Here is a 22,525-nt window from a genome sequence, read left to right on the forward strand (position 1 = left end):
AGTCCCTCCTCCCTACCTTTTATCTCAGCCTGCTTGGCACACCCTCCGCATTCCTGAAGAAGGGCTTATGCCCGAAACATCGATTCTCCTTCTCCTTTGATGCTGCCTGATCTGCTGCGCTTTTCCAGCAACACATTTTTAAGCTATTGTATTCCTCCCCAATTAGTTCTCCTCCCCCGACTTTTAAACACAAAGACATATAAGCAAAGTTTATACAACCAGGCCTTATAATTTAACCCTCTCAGTCCTGGAATCCCCCATCTTAAGTTGTAAACACAAAGTTAGTTTACGTTAAACTGCAGGAATCTCAAGAAGAGGATTTGTGAAATGGGTTGAGGGGTTGGAGAGAATCTTCTGCCTGACTCTCCTGAATTGATCATAATTTACTGGACCCAAGGAGTGTATCAGAAAACACTTGCACAGATTGATCTGTCACTTGTGGGCGGCACGGTGGCACAGTGGTTAGCACTGTTGCCTCACAGCGCCAGAGACCCGGGTTCAATTCCCGATTCAGGCGACTGACTGTGTGGAGTTTGCACGTTCTCCCTGTGTCTGCGTGGGTTTCCTCTGGGTGCTCCGGTTTCCTCCCACAGTCCAAAGATGTGCAGGGTCAGGTGAATTGGCCATGCTAAATTGCCCGTAGTGTTAGGTAAGGGGTAAATGTAGGGGTATGGGTGGGTGGCGGGTCGGTGTGGACTAGTTGGGCCGAAGGGCCTGTTTCCACATTGTAATGTAATCTAATCTAATCTTGTCTCAGTTGAGGATCATAATGGCCACATTTTACTTTGTGAATTCTGTCAGGCAACCAAGGGGAAACAAATTTGAGAACTCAGAGTTGGTCTGTCTGACCATATGGGCTGCTTTGTTTAGTCCCTCTGTTCTATAAATGACAACTGAGTCAGAAATTAGCTTACATATGTTAATAAAATTTCATTTGAAGTTTCAGTCTTAGTTCAAAGGACTGCACTATTGCTTCTCAATTCGAAAATTGTAAAATTAAAACCCACTTCTGAAAAAAAAGCACATAATCCAGGATGAAATTCAATGCAATAGTGAAGGACTGTGCTGTACTTCTCTGTGTACTGTCTTATCAATAAGACATTAAATCAACTCCTGATTAATAAATTTCTCTCAATCAACATTATTCAAATATTTTGACATTTATCTCACTGCAATGTTTATGGTAATTAATTGTGGACGAATTGTCTACTGTATTTCTCCTAAAATACAACAATGTTTCCATATCAAAAATATAACTAATTGGCTATGGAACACTCTGAAATAAATTTGTGATATCCATCTGTTTCTCAATCAAACCATGGGAAACGCTCGATTGTACGACCCAAAACCCTTCCTCTGTGGGATAGCTTTGTGTAAAGCATGTCTCAGTTGTCACTCCTTCACTTCCTGATCTTCAGAATAAAATAAAGTCTAGATTAGAGTGGTGCTGGAAAAGCACATCTGTACAGGCAGCATCCGAGGAGCAGGAAAATCGACGTTTCGGGCAAAAGCCTTTCATCGGGAATAGAGGAAGGGTTTTTGCCTGAAACATCGATTTTCCTGCTCCTCGGATGCTGCCTGGCCTGCTGTGCTTTTCCAGCACCACTCTAATCTAGACTCTGGTGTCCAGCATCTGCAGTCCTTGGTTTTACCTTCAGAATAAAGCAGGCAGAATGAGAACAGTAAACCAAGTCTCATCTCGCCTGTCAATGTCTTATATCATTGCTCTTTGAGCCACTACCAAATTACTTCACTACTTCCTGCAACCTGACCAGTCGATGTCAACTAGGATGGGGTTGGTGAGATTTCCACCTTGAGTGTTGAATATCTGAGTAATTCCCTATTTTAATTGTTTCATGACTCATTTTCCAATATTTAGTGTGACTGTACACAGTACATTAGTGAACAGCAGGGTGTGAGTAAATATGCATGTATGCTGGGGACAGGCATTAGTCTGGGGACAGACTCCTAGTCAACAGTTTCAAATTTCCTTTGCTATGCTTTCAGAAATCTTTTGGTCAAATCTAATTTTGGTGCCTTGGTTAGAGATTGTCAGTATGATATGGGTCTACCTTTTCATGCCATTCAAAAGATAAAATGCTTCCCCTTCAACCTCCCCAAAACCAACACCATATGGAATCATAGAGTTATGGAGTCATACAGCATGGAAACAGACCTGTCCATCCAACCATAATCCCCAACATGCCGAACATAATCCCAAACTAAACTAGTCCCACCTGCCAGCTCCTGGCCTATATCCCTCCCAACCTTTCCTATTCATGTATTTATCTAAATGACTTTTAAATATTGTAATTGTAATCACATCCACCAGTTCCTCTGAAAGTTCATTCCATATGCAAACCACCCTCTGTGTAAAAAAATTGCCTTCATGTCTTTTTAAAATCTCTGTCATCTCACCTTAAAAATGTGCCACGTATTCTTGAAACCCCCCATCCTAGGGAAAAGACACCATTAACCCTATCTATACCCCTCATGATGGTCTCTGGTATATACCAAATGTTATGGATCGCTTTACAACCTTGGACTGCCGAGGTTGCCCTCAGACTTGTGTCCTGCTGTGGGCAGACTGAGTCTTAATTTGTGGCATGGTGTTATGTTGGATGGTTCTGGATTGTGCAGTGTCTCCACACCCCTCAGACTGACCATGCCCCCATCTCCAAAGTGCCAACAGAATAGACATCGCAAGTTCTGAGAATCTAGTCTCTGAAGTAATTGCACTCCAACACCTCAAGGTTATGTTGAGCCATCCAACAGATTGTTGAGGGATGCACATCAATGGAGCAAACATTTTGACTGTTGGAGAATTTGAATTCAGCTTAAAGGTTAATGTAAGCAAACACGGGTATAAATAAAAGTGACAATAATGCTGTTAAATTCTTGGAGAAGCCCAGCTGGTTCATTACCATCCCATCAAAATGACATTCTTTATCCTTACCTGAGCTGACCCATACGTGACACTAGACCCACAGGAATGTAGTTGCCTTTTCGTTGCCTGACAAACCACTTAGTTGTACCAAAGCTGCTGCACAGATGAATGAGCAGGCACTGTGTGTGCACCACATGGACTGCAACAGTTCAAGAAGGCAACCCATCATCATTTTCTTAAAATCCCCCGGAGAAAGTTGCTGAAGTCCACCGTCCCAGAGACACTCACAACCAGAGAATTATCTTTTACAGACATGGGCATCACAGTTAAGCATTTGTGACTGTTTTCCAGAATTTTCCATTCGGTAAGCAATGCCTCACATGGCATTTAGCAAAGTGCTCCCTCAAGATTTTCTGATTTTTTTTAATAGGGTGGAGCTAATAAATGAGAAAACCATATTCCCATCATGAAACGTGGGAGTATGCTATTATATTTAATAACATACTGTAAGCTTCACAGTTAATATGATGTCACAGGCACAATGATGTGGAAAGGATATTAAAACATCAGCACAGGTTTTCTAATTCACAGCTAAGGAAGGGAGTGGTAATTATTTCTGTAATCCTTTTCTTGACATTTTGGTCATCCCAAAGACAATGGTTCACATTTTCTATGTAATCCTGGAACTTTGAATCACTGTCACGAGAACTCCCTCCCTAATAGTACAGTAGGTCTACCTATCCCCAAAAGCAGTTCAGTACCACCTTCTCCAGAGGCAATTAAGGATGAGCAATAAATACTTCTCTAGCCAACAGCGATGGCATTCCATAATAAAACAAACTACAACAGCAACATTTTTTGTGGCACAGCAAGATCCCATACACAGCAATGTATTGAACAACCAAATCTTCTGTACGTAGAATCATAGGCCCTGTACTGTGGAAGCAGTCCACACCACCCCTCTGAAGACCATCGCACTCAGACCTACCTCCTCTACCCTAGCCCTGTAGCTCCTCTACCCATTTGCATGGCCATGTAGCCTGCACATCCCTGGATACCAGGAAATTTAGCATGGCCAAGTCACCTGACCTGCACAGCTTTGGATTGTAGGAGGAAATCGGAGCACCCGGAGGAAACCCACACAGACACAGGGAGAACATGCAAACTCCACACAAACAGTCATCTGAGGCTGGAATCCAAATCACTCCTGATGCTCTGAGGCTGCAGTGCTAACCACTGAGCCACTGTGATGCTCTCAAAGATATAAGGCTTCTGCCTAATGTCATAAACAATATTAATACCTCACCAAATGTGAAACAGCCTCTCAGGTCATTACCATAATTACTGTTTGCAGGAGTTTACCATGTGTAAATTGGCTGCTGTGTTTCCTGCCGACTATAAGACATAGGAGTGGAAGTAGGCCATTCAGCCATTGAGTCTGCTCTGCTATTCAGTGAGATAGTGGCTGATCTGATCATCCTTGACTCCATTTTCCTAGTTTAAAAAACCATCCATCTCAGCCTTGAATATATTTAATGATGCAACCTCGACAGCCCTTTGTGAGAGTGGATTCAACAGATTCACTACCCTCCAAGAGAAGAATCTGCTTCAAAAAAAATTAACATTAAAGGTCATTGAATGTACTGGTGTTAACAATGACATACCCCCAACAAAGGAGCCGCGCTCCGAAAGCTGGTGCTTCCAAATAAATCTGTTGGGCTGTAACTTGGTGTTGTGTAATTTTTAACTGCTGTTACCAATGTATAGCATTATAGAAATGCTATTGTTTGTCCAGGAAAGGAGAGTGGAATAAAACATTTAGAAATGGCACAGTAGCTCAGTGGTTAACACTGCTGCCTTACCGTCCCAAGTTCGATTCCAGCCTCGTGCGACTGTCTGTGTGGAGTTTACACATTCTCCCCGTGTCTGCATGGGTTTTTTTCCGGGTGCTCCGGTTACCTCCCACAGTCCAAAGATGTGCAGGTCGGCTGAATTGGCCATGCTAAATTACTCATAGTGTTAGTGTTAGTGTCAGAGGGAAAATGGGCCTGGATGGGTTACTCTTAGGGTTGGTGTGAACTGGTTGGGCCAAAGGGCCAGTTTCCACACTGTAGGGAATTTAATCTAATCTAAACCTTGGAACTAAACACAATGGGAAGTAACAGTGCAGCCATTCCTGGGAATGTACATCATCTGAATTTGAAGTTGAAGCTTCTTGTGGGCTGTTCACTGATGCTTAATGCTAAGGGGAGGCAATGGTCTAGTGGTATTACCACTGCACTGTTATTCCAGAAACCAAGGTTTGAATATTGCCAGGGTGGTTTGTGGAATTTGAATTCAATTTTGTTTTAAATCTGGAATTAAGACTCTACTGATGACCACAAATCCATTGTTGGGATAAACGTTCACTAATGCCCTTTTGGAAAGGAAACCGCCTTCCTTACCTGGTCTGGTCTACCATGTGACCCCACTTCCGCAGCAATGCAGTTGGCTCTTAACTGTCCAATTAGGGATGGGCAATAAATGCTTACCTGGACAGTGTCATCAACTTCCCATGAATGAATTTAAAAAAACATCCTGAGGTTGCAGATTCAGTGTAACTGAAACAGAACTACAGAAGGAGTGAGTAAGCCCCAAATAGAGCATTGCCCACATGCAATTTCACCTCTGTGCCGAGTGCTTTGTCAACAAAACAAATGTTTTATTGGCTCAGGTTGTATTTGAAGTGCAAATTACATATAATGGTGGGTTATCCCAGCATGGGTAATTACAGTTTCAAGTAGATTTATTAAATTGGATTCCATACTTGCGTTAACAGGTTTATGTCTCTGTTTCCACTTGCAAAACCATTCCATCCACAAACTTTAACCACAGCACAGGCTCAAAACTTTCCCTGTTTAAGTTGGAGAACACCATCTATGCAACTGTGGTACAGAATTGGAATGCTCATGATGGGTCACATTACCATTCAGGGAGACATCCAAGGAACCAAAGTTGGTTTCACAAGTTCTTGGAGACATGAGGATGCCACATTTGATCAGATGTCACTCATGTGGCATTATCAGCAAATGCTAACTCACATAGTGTGAGTTAGTCTGGGGTAAATATAGGGTAGGGGAATGGGTCTGGGTGGGTTACTCTTCGGAGGGTCGGCGTGGACTTGTTGGGCCGAATAGCCTGTTTCCACACTGTAGGGAATCTAAATCTTTACGGTGGCTCAGTGGTTAGCATTGCTGCCTCACAACAGCAGGGTCCCAGGTTCGATTCCAGTCTCAGGCGACTGTCTGTGTGGAGTTTGCACATTTTCCTCCTGTCTTGTGGGTTTCCTCCAAGTACTCCAGTTTCCTCCCACAATCCAAAGATGTGCAGGTTAGATGAATTGGCCATGCTAAATTGCCCATTGTGTTAAGTGCATTAGTCAGAGGGAAGTGGGTCTGGGTGGATTATTCGTCAGAAGGTCGGTGTGGACTAGTTGGGCCGAAGGGCCAGTTTCAACACTGTAGGGAATCTAATCTAATCATAATGTTCCACTACATGACAGTTTCTCATTGTGTCTCAGCATCAAGAATTCACAAGTAAAGTATTCGAGGGTTTACTTGACAATAAGATGGATAACAAAGCAAATTTCTACATCAATGAAAGGACACAGAGAATAGAAAGATTTTAAATATATTTCAACAGAAACTACCATTTGTTTTGTTTTGACAGCTTCAGCTATGATGAGAAATACCAACTAAATATATTTTTTTCAAGAGAGACATTGATCATGCAAGTAAGTTCTAATGAAAATGTTTATACAGTTCTGTAAGTTGTATAGTACGCACCAGCTTACCGAAACAGTAAATATCCTCAAACCCTATCCTCAGGATTCAAGCCTCAAGGTTTCAATCCTCAGAGACATTCAAACCTTAGGGATTCAATCTTCGAACAGACTCAATCCTCAAGGACTCAATCTTCAGGGATTCAATCCTCAAGGACTCAATCCTGAAGGACCATACCCTGAGGCATTCAGAGAGACTCTATTCTGAGATAGACCAAGTCCTCAGAGGTACTTGAGCTATAAATCTGGATCAGAGTCTTTGAGAGATAATGAAGGTGATTCACGATTAGCCCTCATCTGTAAATTGGAGTATGATTAACACATGCTGCCAGTGCAGAGTGTATTGCTTTCTGTGTATTTAGCAGTGGATGCAGCCATGTCTACAGTTCCCATATCTTATACTTTCTTATCCTTCTTAACGACACCTTTCACTCTCTCTCTCTGCCACTACAGCTATTATCGAGTCAAAGATTTATAGAGATATACAGCAGGAATCAGACCCTTCAGTCGAACTTGCCCATGCAACCAGGTATCCTAAATAAATCTAGTCACATTTGCCAGTTTTGGCCCATATTAGTCTAAATCCTTCCCATTCATGTAACCATCCAGATGCCTTTTAAATTGTACCAGTGTCCATCACTTCTGCTAGCAACTCATTCCATACACACACTCTGCATGAAAAAGTTGCCCCTTCGGTCCCTTTTAAATCTTTCTCCTCTCACCTTCAACCTATGTTCTCTATTTTTAGAGTCCCCCACTCTGGGGGAAAAAATCCTGTCCATTCACCCTATTCAGGCCCCTCATGATTTTATAAACCTCTATAATGTCTCCCTTCAGCCTCAGACACACCAAGGAAAACAGCCCTAGCCTATTCAAACTCTCCCTATAGCTCAAGTCTTCCAATCCTGGCAACATGCTTGTAAATCTTTTCCAAATCCTTTCAAGTTTCACAACATCCTTCCTGTAGGAGGGAGACCAGAATTACACACACTATTCCAAAAGTAGCCTAACCAATGCTGCAGCATGACCTCCTAATTCCAATATTCAATGTATTGACCAATAAAGGCAAGCATACCAAAAGCCGCCTTCATTATCCTATCTAACTGCAACTCCACATTCTAGGAACTATGAACCTGCAACCTTCTTTGTTCCGAAATACTACCCAGGACATTACTATTAACTGTATAAGTTCTGCCCTGATTTGTCTTCCCAAAATGCGTCACCTTGTGCAACATTCTCAGAAAGGCTTTGCTTGAAGAATGGACCTTAAATCGGGCCGGTAAATCATGTTTCTGTAACAGACAGGACACCTTGCAATATCCAGGGTCTGAGTAGCTGGTCATGGACAGCTCATCCAGACTGAAAAGGTTATGATTAATCCCCGTCGGTTCCTCCCATCTTCTTTCTAAGATGCCCTCCAAAGTCTTGGTGGCATCGGCTGCACCATCATGGGATTGAAGCTATGAAGGGCAGGTTGAAAAATATCAAACTCAGGACTCACTCCAACTAATAATGAAGCTCTCTGCCTGACCAATCTTATTTCAGAACATCAGTAGTTTGTTCTATGATATCCCTGAATCATGGCTTCATTGTCCAAGTTAGGACACGGTGCAGAGGAGCCAGGTACAGAGCTAGCAGTTCTCATCACCAAACAGTCATCCACATAGAGGCTCCAAAATGGATGATTTGGCTGAGTGACACAGGATGGGATCTTCATGGCTATTCATAGGACATCAGCTATTCACTGTGTGAATGGTCACACACCAACTGTACATTTATTGCATTTGAGCCATGAGGTTGTGGTAAATCTGTTCAGGAGCAAATATAGCAGTCCATGCTGAATTGTGAATCCTCCTCAAAAGCTACATCCTTGTTCCTCCTGCTTCCCTCTTCTCGAATAGAAGTGAATGAAGTCTTGTCCCCTGAAGTACAAGGAGTCTGGAAGTTCCCTGATGGAGTGTTATATAGTGAAATGATAGCAAGATCACCTGTTGCTGACTGGAAGGAGCTGCTAGCATCAAAATGAAGGGTCACAATCAGCTTCAGAGCCATTGGCACACTGGCTATAGGCCCAGTTATAAGAAGTAGCAAGGTGATCTTCCTCGTAAATTGTAACTCGTGCTTCTGACATGACATTGCAGACAATACAAAGATCGGTGGAGTTGTAGATAGTGTAGAAGGTTGTCAAAATATAAAGTGAAAAATAGATCAATTGCAGATATAGGCAGAGAAATGGCAAATGGAGTATAATCTGGGTAAGTGTGAAATGCTGCACTTCGGGAGATCGAATGTAAGGAAAAAATAAACAGTTAATGGCAGGACACTCAACAAAGTTAAAGATCACACAACACCAAGTTATAGTCCAATAGGTTTATTTGGAAGTACAAGCTTTCGGAGCACTGACCCTTCATCTGGTAGCTGTTGTTGTGTGATTTTTAACTTTGTCCATCCCAGCCCAACACCTCCACATCAGGACCTTGAACAGCATAAATGTACAGAGGGATCTTGGGGTTCAAGTCCATTGCTCCCTGATGAAGAAGGAGCGCTTAGAAAGCTAGTGCCTCTAAATAAACCTGTTGGACTATAACCCTGGTGTTGTGTGATTTTTAACTTTGTCCACTTCAGTCCAACACCGGCTCCTCCAAATCATCCCTGAAATTAGTTACTGAAGTAGATAGGATGGTAAAGAAGGCATTTGGCATGCTTGCCTTTATTGGTTGGGAGTTGAGTACAAGAGTCAGGATGTCATGTTGCAGCTTTGTAAGACTTTGGTTAGGCCATGCTGTGAATATTGCATTAAATTCTGGTCACCACATTACAGGAAGGATGTGGAGGTTTGCAGAAGAGGCTTGCCAACATACTCCCTGGATTAGAGGGTATGGAAAGGGTAGAAAAACTCTGGAGCAGCGGAAGCTGAGGGAAGACTTGATAGAAGTCTGCAAAATTATGAGCTGCATGGATAGGATTGATGGTCAGAATCATTTTCCCAGAGTTGAAATGTCTAATACTAGGAGAAAGCATTTAAGGAAAGAGTGGGGAAAGTTCAAAGGAGATGTAAGGGACAAGGTTTTTACACAGAGAGTGGTAGGAGACTGAAATACTCTGCCAGGGATGGAGGTGGAAGCAGATATGTGAAGGGCATTTAAAAGGCTTTGAGGTAAGCGCATGAATATGCAAGGAATGGAGAAATGTGGACCAAGGGCAGGCAGAAGGGATTAGTTTAATTTGGCATAATGTTTGGCACAACACTGTGGACCATAGGGCCCACTCCTGTGCTTACTGTTCTATGTACTATGACTTCTGGTTGAGGTAATGGCAGGATGGTTTTCATAATAACCCTTTCTGACCCATTCTTATGAAATGACATTGGCTTCTGCCTCTGTCTAAAATTCTCATTCATGTGCTAAAATCTCTCCATGGCCTCCTCCTCCCACCTCAACAATGTTAACTTCCTCCGTCCCTGCAATTGCCCATGGTGTCCGTGTTCCTTCAACTCCATACTCAGATACACCTCAACAAACATCAATTACGAGCCTTACTCTGGATTTGGAGAGGGAGAAGGATGTAAACTTCTCACAAGAGGTCATTGTCTCAACCCTGATGGGAAGAGTGCACTGGAAATCAAGCTCCATTATTTCATGAATCATCAGAAATGTAAAATATGACCCATTCAATCACTGGGATGTTCAATGTTTGATTGTCATCAGTATCTAAGATAAAAGAAACTCACATGAGGTTCCATCAATAAAAACATATTTATGAAAAGGAAAATATCCTCTAAAAAGGAAAAATGCATTATTAATTACAGATTTGCAAGTTTAAGCTATACCCTTTTAATTCCAAATATGCATGCATTCATTTGCAAGTAAGACAGATAAGAAAGACAGCTTTTGCAAACATATTGTGGGCAGAGAATATAGCAGAAAGGAACAATTTCTGTGGGTCAATAGTCCAAGCCATAAGTGTCTCTCATGAGTATCAGATGCAAAAGTTTCATCTTCTTGCGTAATCAATGGATGAAAGCTACACTTCCACTTTTGTTTCATGATGAGGAGGTGCTGCTGTTGAACTGGGGTGGACAAAGTTAAATCACACAACACCAGGCAACAAGCTTATTTGGAAGCACTAGCTTTCGGAGCACTGCTCCTTTATCCGGTAGCTAGTGGGGCAGGATCATAAAATGAATAATTTATAACACAAGATCATGGTATCATGCAGCCCATTCTAAAAGATGAAAGGCTTAACAGCAATCCAAGTGTGTTTATTTTATCATATCAGTTGCATGACACAATGATCTTGTGCTATAACTTCTGTGTCTTATGATCCTGCCCCACTAGCTACCTGACGGAAGAAACAGCACTCCAAAAGCTAGTACTTCCAAATAAAACTTAGTGCTGTGTGATTTTTAATTTTGTTTCAAGTTGTTAAAAAAAGGGTTCATTCCTTACAACATAGCAGTCCAAACTTCTATTACCCCAGTTTATTTTTCAAATAAAGTAGATACTCCTTACATTATGTACTGCTCACTGTCACACTTCTGCGCTATTAGCACCATTCAGTGTCTAAGCCCTAAGCTCTGGAATTCCCTCTCTTCAACTCTCCACATCTCTTTTTTCTTTAATGATGATTTCAGGGCTGTCCCAATTTTTTTTTCCCTGTGAACCACCTTGGAAATTATTACAGCATTAAAGATGCTACCTAAAGCCAAGTTGTTGTTGAAAAGCAAGACACCCTAGCCCCAGATCAATCATATCTTCATCCTGAATGGATTAATGGAATAATTGGCTATTAATGTACAAAATAAAGTATAATGGAGGTGATAGCCTAGTTAATCACTGCCCAATCAGAGACTGAAGTCATATTCTGGGGCCCATGGTATTAGAGGTGAGGTACTATCACGGATTGGCTACCTGGCAGAAGACAGAGAGTGGGGATAAAAGGGTCCTTCTCTGGATGGAAGCCAGTGACAAGTGGCGTTCCACAAGGGGCAGTGTTAGGACCACTTTATAGATTAATGATCTGGATGAAGGAACTGAGGGCTTTATGGCTAAGTTTGCAGATAACACAAAGTTAGGTGGAGGGGCAGGTAGTATTGAGGAGGCAGGGAGGCTGCAGAAAGATTTAGACAGGTTAGGAAAGTGGGCAAAGAATGGCAGGTGAAATACAATGTCGGAAAGTGTGAGGTCATGCACTTTGTTGGGAAGAATAGAGGTCAGGATTATTTTTGAAATGGGGAGAAAATTCAGAAGTCTGAAGTGCAAAGGGACTTGGGAGTCTTGGTCCAGGTTTCATTTAATGTAAACTTGTAGGTTGTGTCGGTAGTTAAGAAGGCAAATGCATTGTTGTCATTCATCTCAAAAGGACTAGAATATAAAAGTAGGGATGTACTTCTGAAGATTTATAAGGCTCAGGTCAGACCACATTTAGAGTATTGTAAGCAGTTTTGGGCCCCATACCTCAGGAATGATGTACTGGCCCTAGAACGGGTCCATTGGAGATTCACGAGAATGATCCCAGAAATGAAAGGCTTAACGTATGAGGAATGTTTGAGGACTCTAGGACTATACCCGATGGAGTTTAGAAAGATGGGGAGTGGGGGGGAGGGCTTTGATTGAAAGTTACAGAATACTGAACAGCCTGGACAGAATGGACATTGGGAATGTGATGATGCTGCTCCTTTGACATGGTTATGTTGCCCTTGGTTTTTCTCAGAAGGGTCGTAAATGGAGAGGTCTGGTTTGGATGGGTTTTAGGGCCAACTCGATTAAAGCTAACAGTTACTGCCTCAGCCATAAGACTTTCAAGTTTTTATTAAAAAAGACACTCGTGCAATGAAAGGGCCATTTCTCCCAGCTCAGCTTTTCTCTGGTTTGGTTTGGTTTGGTTTGGTTTTTAGCAGTCTAGCTGTTCAGGACTACTGGGCAGTTTTTTGAGGCTGCTGGTCAAAGAAACAATTACATGGAAGCCAGTGTTCCATGCTGAATCTCACTGCCATCTCTTTTTCTCCTGTAAGACCCTTTGTTTGATTTTACTTTTTTTTGCCAAGGAGTGTTAATGGGGATTGTTACAGGAATTTGGAACGGCATCATTAATTTGGGATAGTCTGTTGAGTTTTTAAGAAGTTAAGTTATTCTATATCTGTTCCCTAATGTTTGTGTTTCATTCAATAATCTTGCAAATACATTTTGTTTTGTTTAAAACTGAGTGGTTGGGCCAGCTGCATCTCTCCTGGAATATCCACTTTACACCTGCTTAAAACAACTAGCAACGTTTGGATCCAGGCTACTTTCTTGAAATGTTTTGAGGGGTCTGGCCACAGGAAGGTGATTCCATTGGCAGGAAGACGAGGAACCAAGCTCACAGCCTTAGAGTAAAGGAAAGACCTTTTATACCATTGATAAGGAGAGTTATGAACCTCAGGAATTCATTGACACAGAAAGCTGTGGAGGCCAGGTCATTGAGTATATTTAAAGCAGAGATCAATAAGTTTGTGGTTGCCAAGGGGATCAAAATGTACAGGAAGAAAGCAGGAAAATGTGGTTGAAAAACCTATCAGCCGTGTTTGAATGGTGGTGCAGACTCAATGGGCTGAATGGCCTAATTTCTGCTCCTTTGGCTTATGTTCTTATAATCTTATAGATCCGGGTTCAAACCCATCACAGCATATAATGGAATTTGAATTCAATAAAAATCTGGAATTAAGAGTCCAATGATGACCTTGCAAAACCCATCTGGTTCACAAATGTCCTTTAGGGAAGGAACCTGCTATCCTTACCTGGACTTCAGACCCACAGCAATATGGTTGGCTCTTAACTGCCCTCTGTGCAACTCGGGATGAGCAATAAATGATAGCCTATCCAGTGATACCCACATCCCGTGAATGAATAGATATGAATAGTTATGTCCATATATGCTTCCTTGGATTCCAGGATGAATTTTAACATTTGGAGCTGCTCAAAGCAGGGTGGGGCTGACAGTTGATGGGGGTGTGGGAGGGCAAGCAGCAGTGTGTCAGAAACCTGTGAGTGGGATTTTCACCAGCTGTTTAACTGACCCTGAGCATTAACATCCAATATCCAGATTTGCTGGCCATGTGGAGTGGGAGGGAATGGTCATAACCTATCCCTGACTGTTGGAAGCTTCAGGATTTAAAAATATTCTGGCAGGAGTCAAAATGGAACTAAGGTAAAACTGGCAAGGAGAGAGCAACACGAGTGTTGGAGTCTCAATGAAGGAAGGCTGTACTCGGCATCCCCAGGTATCCTACTGAGGGACATAAGGGTCAGCAGAGAGAGCTTGCTCCCACATACCTGCCACCCTAACCGCTTACCCACGCTTCAATAAGGTACCACACATTAGACTACTTAATGAAATAAGAGCCCATGGTGCTGAGGGTACTTCATTAACACAGATAGAGAATTGGCTAATGAATAGAAAATTGTGTTGGGGGGGTGCATTTTCAGGGTGGCAACCTATAACTACTGGAAAGCCACAGGGATCAGTGCTGGGACACCACTATTCACAATATATATTAATGTCTTGGATGAGGACACATATCATCACATATCACCAGATCCAAAATGGCCTGATCCCTTGTTGGATCTACAAAATATTGTTATAGGAAACTGTCCTGAATACACTGTGAATTCTTTCTCATGGTTACTTCTGCCAATCCGACACTTCCAATCTATATGAGGATTAAATTCACACATTATTAAAGTTTTAAAGTTTTATTCTTGACTATTTTGTGTACTCTTCTCTGTCCTACACAACAGCTACTCTTATAGGGCCTATTTACTGTTCCCACCAATGTCTTTTTCCCAAATTTTATTCTTATGTCCACCCATATGGGTTCTACATCTTCTGATCCAAGATCATTCTTTGCTATCATACTTATTGCATCCTGTATTAACCAAGATACCCCACCCTCTTACCTTCCTATCTCTCCTATCAGAAAGTCACATACTCCTGAATAGTTAGTTTCCAGCTTTGATTTCCTTGTAATCATGTCTCTATAGTGGCTATAAGCTCATGCCCATTAACCTTTGATTTATGCTTAATTCATTGATTTTGTTCCAAATATTATGTATATTCAAGTAAAGAGCCATTAATTGTGCCTCACTATCCATTTACTTAACTGGAGTAGAACCCTCAAATTCTCCAATTCAAAAGGAAACTTGTGGAAAGTTCCAGGCAGAGGAGAAATATCCAGCAGACTCTTCAATTTCCCCAGCAGTTCCTTAAGAGTTCAGTCAATTGAGAACTTCACAGTGTGCTTTTGCAATCAATGAACTCAGTCATGTTAGACTCACAGAGCCATAGAGTTATAGAAATGCACAGAACTGAAACAGAACCTTCGGTCCAACTCCTCCAAGCCGACCAGTTATCTTAAATTCATCTAGTCCCATTTTCCAGCATATGGCCTACATCCCTCTGAACTCTTCCTGTTCGTCTCCCCATCCAGATGCCTTTTAAATGTTGTAATTGTACCAACCTCCACCACTTCCTGTGGCAACTCATTCCATACACTCACTACCCTCTACATGAAAAAGTTACCCCTTTGGTCCCTTTTAAACCTTTCCCCTCTCACCTTAGACCTATGCTCTCTAGTTTTAGACTCACCTGCCTTGGGGAAAAGACCATGACAATTCACCCTATCATGTCCTTCATGATTTTATAAACTTCTATAAAGTTACCCCTCAGCCTCCAACACTCCAGGGAAAACAACCCCAGCCCGTTCAGACTTTTCCCTATATCTCAAATCTTCCAACCCTTTTCAACATCCTTTTTGAATCTTTTCTGAACCCTTTCAAGTTTAACAACATCTTTCCCCTTGCAGGGAAACCAGAATTGCAGAAGTATTCCAAAAGTGGCCTAACCAATGTCCTGTACAGCCACGACACGATCTTTCAACTCATATACTCAATGCACTGTCCAATAAAGGCCAGCATACCAAATGTTGTCTTCATTATTCTGTTTACCTACAACTCCACTTTCAAGGAACTATGAATATCCATTCCAAGGTCTCTTCGTTCTTTTGTTTTACACATTATTGCAATACCATTCACCATGTATTTGTATCCAGGCACATTTTATATAATTCTGCTGTCGTGGGAATGGATCATAACCCTGAATTACTTACAGATACATTGAACTTTGAAATACAACATGTGTTATTTTTTGAAGTGCCATACAAGCCAAAAGCTGGCTGAGAATAGAAATGCAATAACTGCCTGTGCCCTAAGAGGAATTGTGAAATGTAGTAATGAAGAGTGCCAAGTGAACTTTGGTCAGCAATACTTCAAAGGGAAAAATACTGTTTGAAACACAAATTTGTAATCTACTGTTGGTTGGGTCCCAGAATGCAGACATCCTGAGCTGAAAGATATTCCAGTAGTTAGTCACTGAAAACAATATTTTCCAAATGGAGAAGAAATGGCTCCTGTGAATCTAAGATTCATCTCTTTAAGGAGTGTTTTAGACATCTCACATATGGACCCTCTTGGTGTCATCCTTCTTTATTATCCATGTAATTGAACCACAAACACCTGAGTCGTAATCCACATGGCAAATGATGCCATTACATTCCACATCATTCAGCTCATGCTTCAGCTTTTCTTGTCAACGGACCCTGCACTTGCTTTGGGGATGTTGCAGATGCATCTTATCTGAAATGCAATGCAGCACCATCTTTGAGATTTCCAATATTACCAATCCTGTCCAGTTACAATTGTCTGTGCTGCACTGATTCAATCTAAGTATTCTCAGGCTCTCCTGCCAGCACAGCTACGTCGGTAATCCCCTAGATAATCATAATACTGAGAGCTGTATAAGTTGGTGAAAGTCCTGCTACTGCTGGTCCGCTCCTATCTTCCAAGATGTTACATTTTTGGTTTCCATGCTGAATTGTTACAGTTGCGTTGTATTGGTAGTGTAGCAATACAAGGAATTGGTGATCCGCTATAGATATTTTCGATCAGCCTGTTCAAACATGCGATGACACGCCTCAGGAACAGACGGAACTTGAACACAGGCCTTCTGGCCCAGAATTAGGGACACTACCATTGTGTCAAAAAAGCCCCAATAGCAATTTTTATCTGCTTTTAGCTTCACTGTTATTGTTATACCATTTGAATTCCAGTCATTCTAGAATTTGTCCTTTAGAAATCAAATTGGTAGCACTAGTCCCAGTGTCAATCTTTGTCAAGTGTGTGTTTGCCAATTTTCTTTGAACAAATGACATTTAGTGTGCATAAAGCTTTGAATTAATTGGCTTTGTCCACAAATTCTGGTACACTCTCAAAGTGGAAAGCCTGTTCAAGCTCTGACAGGAAATTGTTCCATTCCAAGTTTTGCATTAGATCTATCTTACCTTCATGTATTAGTTTACATCTGCGCAGGGGTCTGGCCCATTCCTTGCTACTGTGACCATGCTGCTCCATCTGTTTTCTGTGGGTTGAGCTCTCTTGCTGTTTCGGCTAAATTGTTGTAGTCAGATTTCTTGCATGCATGTGGTTTTCAGACTGTATACCTGTTGGAATGCAGGGCAGTTTTATACTGGTTGCACTTGCCACACAGCTTGCTTGCTTCTTGTGTCCTGTTGTACTGTTTACTGCAACGTGTGCCTTCATTGACTGCAATCTGGCACTGTATTTTCTACCACCTGTGAATCAATGTTGCGAGCTTTTTATTTTCCAATAAATCTTTTTGGAATACTTCGATAGGTGTTGATGCATTTACGCACGCACGCACACACGCACACGTACACACACATGTACACACACACACACACAACATGTACACACACTAACACACACAACATGTACACACTTACAGACACAGATACACCCACATATGCATTGACTCACAGATACTATCTTTGTGAAAAAGTAACCAAATTATTTCTTGGTTCCCTCCCACATTTTCTCGACCATTAAAAGCTTTGATTTAAAAGGCTATATCAAAGTCAAGATCTGAGTGGTGCTGGAAAAGCGTAGCAGGTCAGGCAGCATCCAAAGAGTAGGAAAATCAACGTTTCAGGCAGAAGCCCTTCATCAGGAGCTCCTACCTGAAACGTCGATTTTCCTGCTCTTCGGATGCTGCCTGACCTGCTGTGCTTTCCAGCACCACTCTAATCTCAACTCTAATCTCCAGCATTTGCAGTCCTCACTTTCGCCTGAGCTAATTCAAAACCTATATTCCGCACACTCTGGGGTTGATTGTGGCTGTGTGCAACAGTGTAAAATGAGTAACAAATGCAATTTAAAGGGGGAGGTGGAATTTACAACTCTCCACAATTTTATTTAGTTTAACTTCAGATATTCTTGGAACATGCTGCTGATTTGCTTTCATTCATTTTACACCATCCGTCCCTGACAGGTTTAATTTGCCTCTCTCTCTATCTTCCAGGTGAATTCCTCTCTCAGTGAGCTCCTCCTGATTTAGCATGCATGCACACCATTCTTGTCAATAGACAGCTGCTGAGAGTTTTTTTTAGATTACTTAGTGTGGAAACAGGCCCTTTGTCCAATAAGTCCACACTGACCCGCCAAAGCGCAACCCACCCATACCCCTACATTTACACTACGGGCAATTTAGCATGGACAATTCACCTGGCCTGCACATCTTTAGACTGTGGGAGGAAACCGGAGCACCCGGAGGAAACCCACTCAGACATGGGGAGAATGTACAAACTCCACACAGTCAGTCGCCTGAGGTGGGAATTGCACCCGGGTCTCTGGCGCTGTGAGGCAGCAGTGCCACCGTGCCGCCCACACTATCCTGGAGATATCGTTTATGCTGTGTCTGTGACAAGGGGAGCTGCTTCTTCCACACTGCCAACAGAGCAGGGCTGCTATTCAAGCACTTTGAAACAACCAGAAACATTAATATGTGAAACGTCATGCATTCTGCATTGCTGGAGAATCCGAGTTTTATCATGACCATCAAGATAAACTAATGGACCAGATCAAACCCCCTTCAAATAGAACAAGGAGTTAGCCAAGACCCTAACTTTTATCTTATTTAAAGGAAAGTCCGTTTCAGAAGTAATTCAATGGGTTACACTACTTTAAGTGAAACATACTTTATTTTTACTCTACATTTAAAATACAAGCAAAAGAATGAAGAATCAGTTTAAATGATCTCGATTGGAAACCCTAACAGAGGAATAGATTATTTAACTACAAAACAGTAACTGTTCCAATATAGTAACATCTCACAAACACACCCTCAGCAAAGGCAAATTCAGTAAAATAAATCTCACATAAGATTCTCGCAGCAGGAAGATTACTCCAACTTTAAGCTGTGACAGGGAGAGGAAAAACAGTTTCCACAGCCAGCTTCAAAACCCCAGCAACTGCTGAAGGTTAAATTAAAACCCTGACTCCGTGCCTCTCTTGTTCCAACTTTAAACATAAAACCCAAGACCTCACAAACTGTTTACTTTATTGGTTTCACACAGACCACTTGGCGCCTTTAGTTCAACCTCTCTTCATAAAAAAAGAACAAAATACATCTCTTAAAGCTATAGTGTCATCATTGTGGCAAAGAGCGAGTCTTGGAAATATACTGGGCAAGAGGTCTGCTCAGATAATTTTATCAGAGACTACCTTTTTAATTGACAGTCAGCTGCCAGGTGAAGCACAGCCATTGGGTCCTGGTGCCCAGTCAGAGGGTTGGCACCTCTCAGATCTCAGTAACTGGCTTCAGTGACCAATGTGGCTGTTTCTGAGGTAGGTGGGCAACCTCATGGGCCTGGTGAAGTACACTTGCAGAAAGATAAAACAATCTTGGGTCTGAGGGACTGCTGGGGCTTGCTTTTCCCTTCCCTGATCGCAGACCTTAATCCCCCCCTACAACGTCCTTAGACCACAAAGCATGCCCCTCCAGACACCAGGGCTGCCATACGGTGGTCACTTTCACCCACTGGGTGGAGGAGGTTAGGGTCACCACACCCTTGGCAAACTGAGATGGTTCCAGAACATGGATTTGAGTCTTTAATCATGACAACTAGCTGCCTCTTCATTGATGTTGGTAACCACACTGCATTGAATTGTGCTCAGGCACCAGGGAAACAGATTTCCTCACATTCCGTGCCCGTGAGGTTGTCAACATGAAATGTTGATGGTCAGCATCCCGAGTTGTTGGGCTTCCCTTACAAAGAGGAACTTGGTTAGGAATATAATAATATGGCAGCAGAAGTAGGCCATTAGCCCTTGAACCTGACCTACCACTCCAAACTATCGCTGATCAACTCCCTGGAGGCTGTTGTCCCCTACAATGCTTTTCCTTTAATGAAATAAAGAACCTCAAGTGGCTTTGCAACAAGATAATTGACACCACTGTCAAAAAAGGAGGACTTTAGAGGGGTAATTGGTTTGGGTTTTAAAGAAGAGGGCCAGAAAGAGGTGGAAAAATTTAGGACAGAAATTCCAGAGTTGAAGATAGGATCACCCATTGTAGTCCAGTTAAAGAAGGGAATGCGCACGGGGCTACAATTGGAGCCCTGCAGAGATCTCAATCAGTTGTGATTCTGGTGGGTAGTACCGAGATAGGGAGAGTGAGACATTCCAACATGAAGATGAGAATTTTAAAAGTGAAGTATTTAAAACCTCCCTATACTCTGCTCCAACAGGGTTCATCAGCCTAGCTTCACACAAACCCTTAATGCAAAAGAGGGAGATTTCTTTGTTTATCATACCAGACATGCTATAGCCTGTCTGAGTGAGACTGAGTGCTGAATTGGGAATTTTTGTTTAACTAGTAACAGCCAATTTATTTGATAACTTCAAATTTGTGATGTCTTTAATAAGTCTTGGAAATTTGTAATTGCTTTTAAGAATTATCAGAAAGGAATTTTAAGAGGTTGCATCACTTGTAAAAGTATCAATTGTAATTTTCGTGAATAGAAATAAATACTTGTCTATATGATGTAGCAACCCTTGGCCTGGAAGCAGTAACAGTTCAGTTCTCGAAGAAAAGTTTGATTTTCTATTTGGCAGTCAGAAGTACTGTTGGGGAAGTAATGTAATCCTGAGCAAATGGAATGAAATCCTAAAAAGTATTTTGAATATCGCAGGCATGCACAAGAGTTGAGAGTTTGTACCAGAGGACCAGGTGGCAAAATGGATGTTGTTTCAATGATCAGACAAAAACAAATTCTGAGAAGGTTTGCCAATTTGACGTGACCCAGGTAAGAGAGACTTGTACCTTTTCAGTGGTAATTGTAGGGGAAAGTGAGGACTGCAGATGCTGGAGATCAGAGCTGAAAATGTGTTGCTGGAAAAGCGCAGCAGGTCAGGCAGTATCCAAGGAGCAGGTGAATCGACGTTTCAGGCATAAGCCCGGAACGTCGATTCTCCTGTTCCTTGGATGCTGCCTGACCTGCGCTTTTCCAGCAACACATTTTCAGCAGTGGTAATTGTAACTGAGGACCATGGAAGGAATTCACCTCCTGGTAAATGAACCGCAAGGACTGAATCAAATGAGTTTGAGATTGTACGTGATGGGAAGTGCTATGGGTTCTTGTGGTTGAGTAAGTGGTTGTGGTTGATTTATACTGACCAAAGTGAAATTTCCCCTTTCATTTGAAGTATCATTTGCTGATTAATTTAAATTTTGTTTATATTAATTGTGATTCAAGTTAATATAAAAAGTGGAATCTTATTAGTAATTTCTTCATTTGGGGCTATTTGGTGATTTGGTTATTTTGTTTTATGCCTGATCCCATTAGGATCATAACTGACTGCTCCCTACTCCATGAGTATGTGGGTCACACCTCCCCCTGAGAATATTCTTCCAATTCTTCAGATATTGAGCAATAATATCAATTTTGAAGAAATAGCACTTCAGTATTGGACACTGGAGAGCAAAGAAGTGTTAATCAGCTCAGCGATGCATATCCGACAAGATCAAAATCTAGTGTTAACAAATTGGGTGGTAAAAGTTACATCAGTAAAATTTACGTCAAAATTACATAGAACAAACAGCGGAGCAACAGGCTGCTGAATCAGTTGCATTATAACCACAAAAAAACTTTCAGTAGATCCTTTTATTCCTTTCCCTGCTACGTTTTTATTTAGTTTTTCCTAAATGTGTCCATTTCCTTCACATTTTCACATTCACCCCTTAACTTCCTCCTGAATTCCTTATTGCATTTATTTGTCGCCTTTACTTTTAAGGTCCCCAATTCTATCCAACTTTTAAAATAGTGACATCTGTCAGATTATATCCTAGCCCCTTCTGTGTGAGAGAAAGTAGCCTGGTCTGTATAATCCTTCACTGACTGATGTGGGAGGTCATTCCCAAACCACTAGCCCAGACTTCCTGTCGACTTGATTGTGGGTTCAATTCCCACAGAGTTTTGCAAATTAATTACATCTGAAGAGTTAAGCAGTTCCTATGCCATCTGGTCACCGTATGGGAGGGAAGAGAAGGAGAACTGGGTTGTGGGGTGAGGACAGAGTACTCTGGTAAACAGGGCTATACGGTTCACAGAGGCTCAAAATTCTAAAGCCCATTTTTACAATATGGAATTTTAAACCTTTGGGATTCAGAAAGTCCTGCTTCCATCTTTGCTCAGCAAGCAGTAGAAGACTGGCATCTACATCCTGGAAGCTGGTGTAGTTGCAGCATTTGGGAGCAGCTGGATGGGTGTGTGAGTGGGGGGGGGGGGGGGGGAGGGCTGTGGCTGNNNGGGTGGGACTGGGTTAGGTTGGGATGTCTGGTGGAGGGGACAGGTTGTACATCTCTATGATACAGCATTCTTGTGATTTCTCGCCAGTTATTCCTGTTGGAAAACACATGTGAATGTTAAA

Source organism: Chiloscyllium plagiosum, chromosome 35, assembly GCF_004010195.1.
Source record: "Chiloscyllium plagiosum isolate BGI_BamShark_2017 chromosome 35, ASM401019v2, whole genome shotgun sequence".
Lineage (NCBI taxonomy): Eukaryota > Metazoa > Chordata > Chondrichthyes > Orectolobiformes > Hemiscylliidae > Chiloscyllium > Chiloscyllium plagiosum.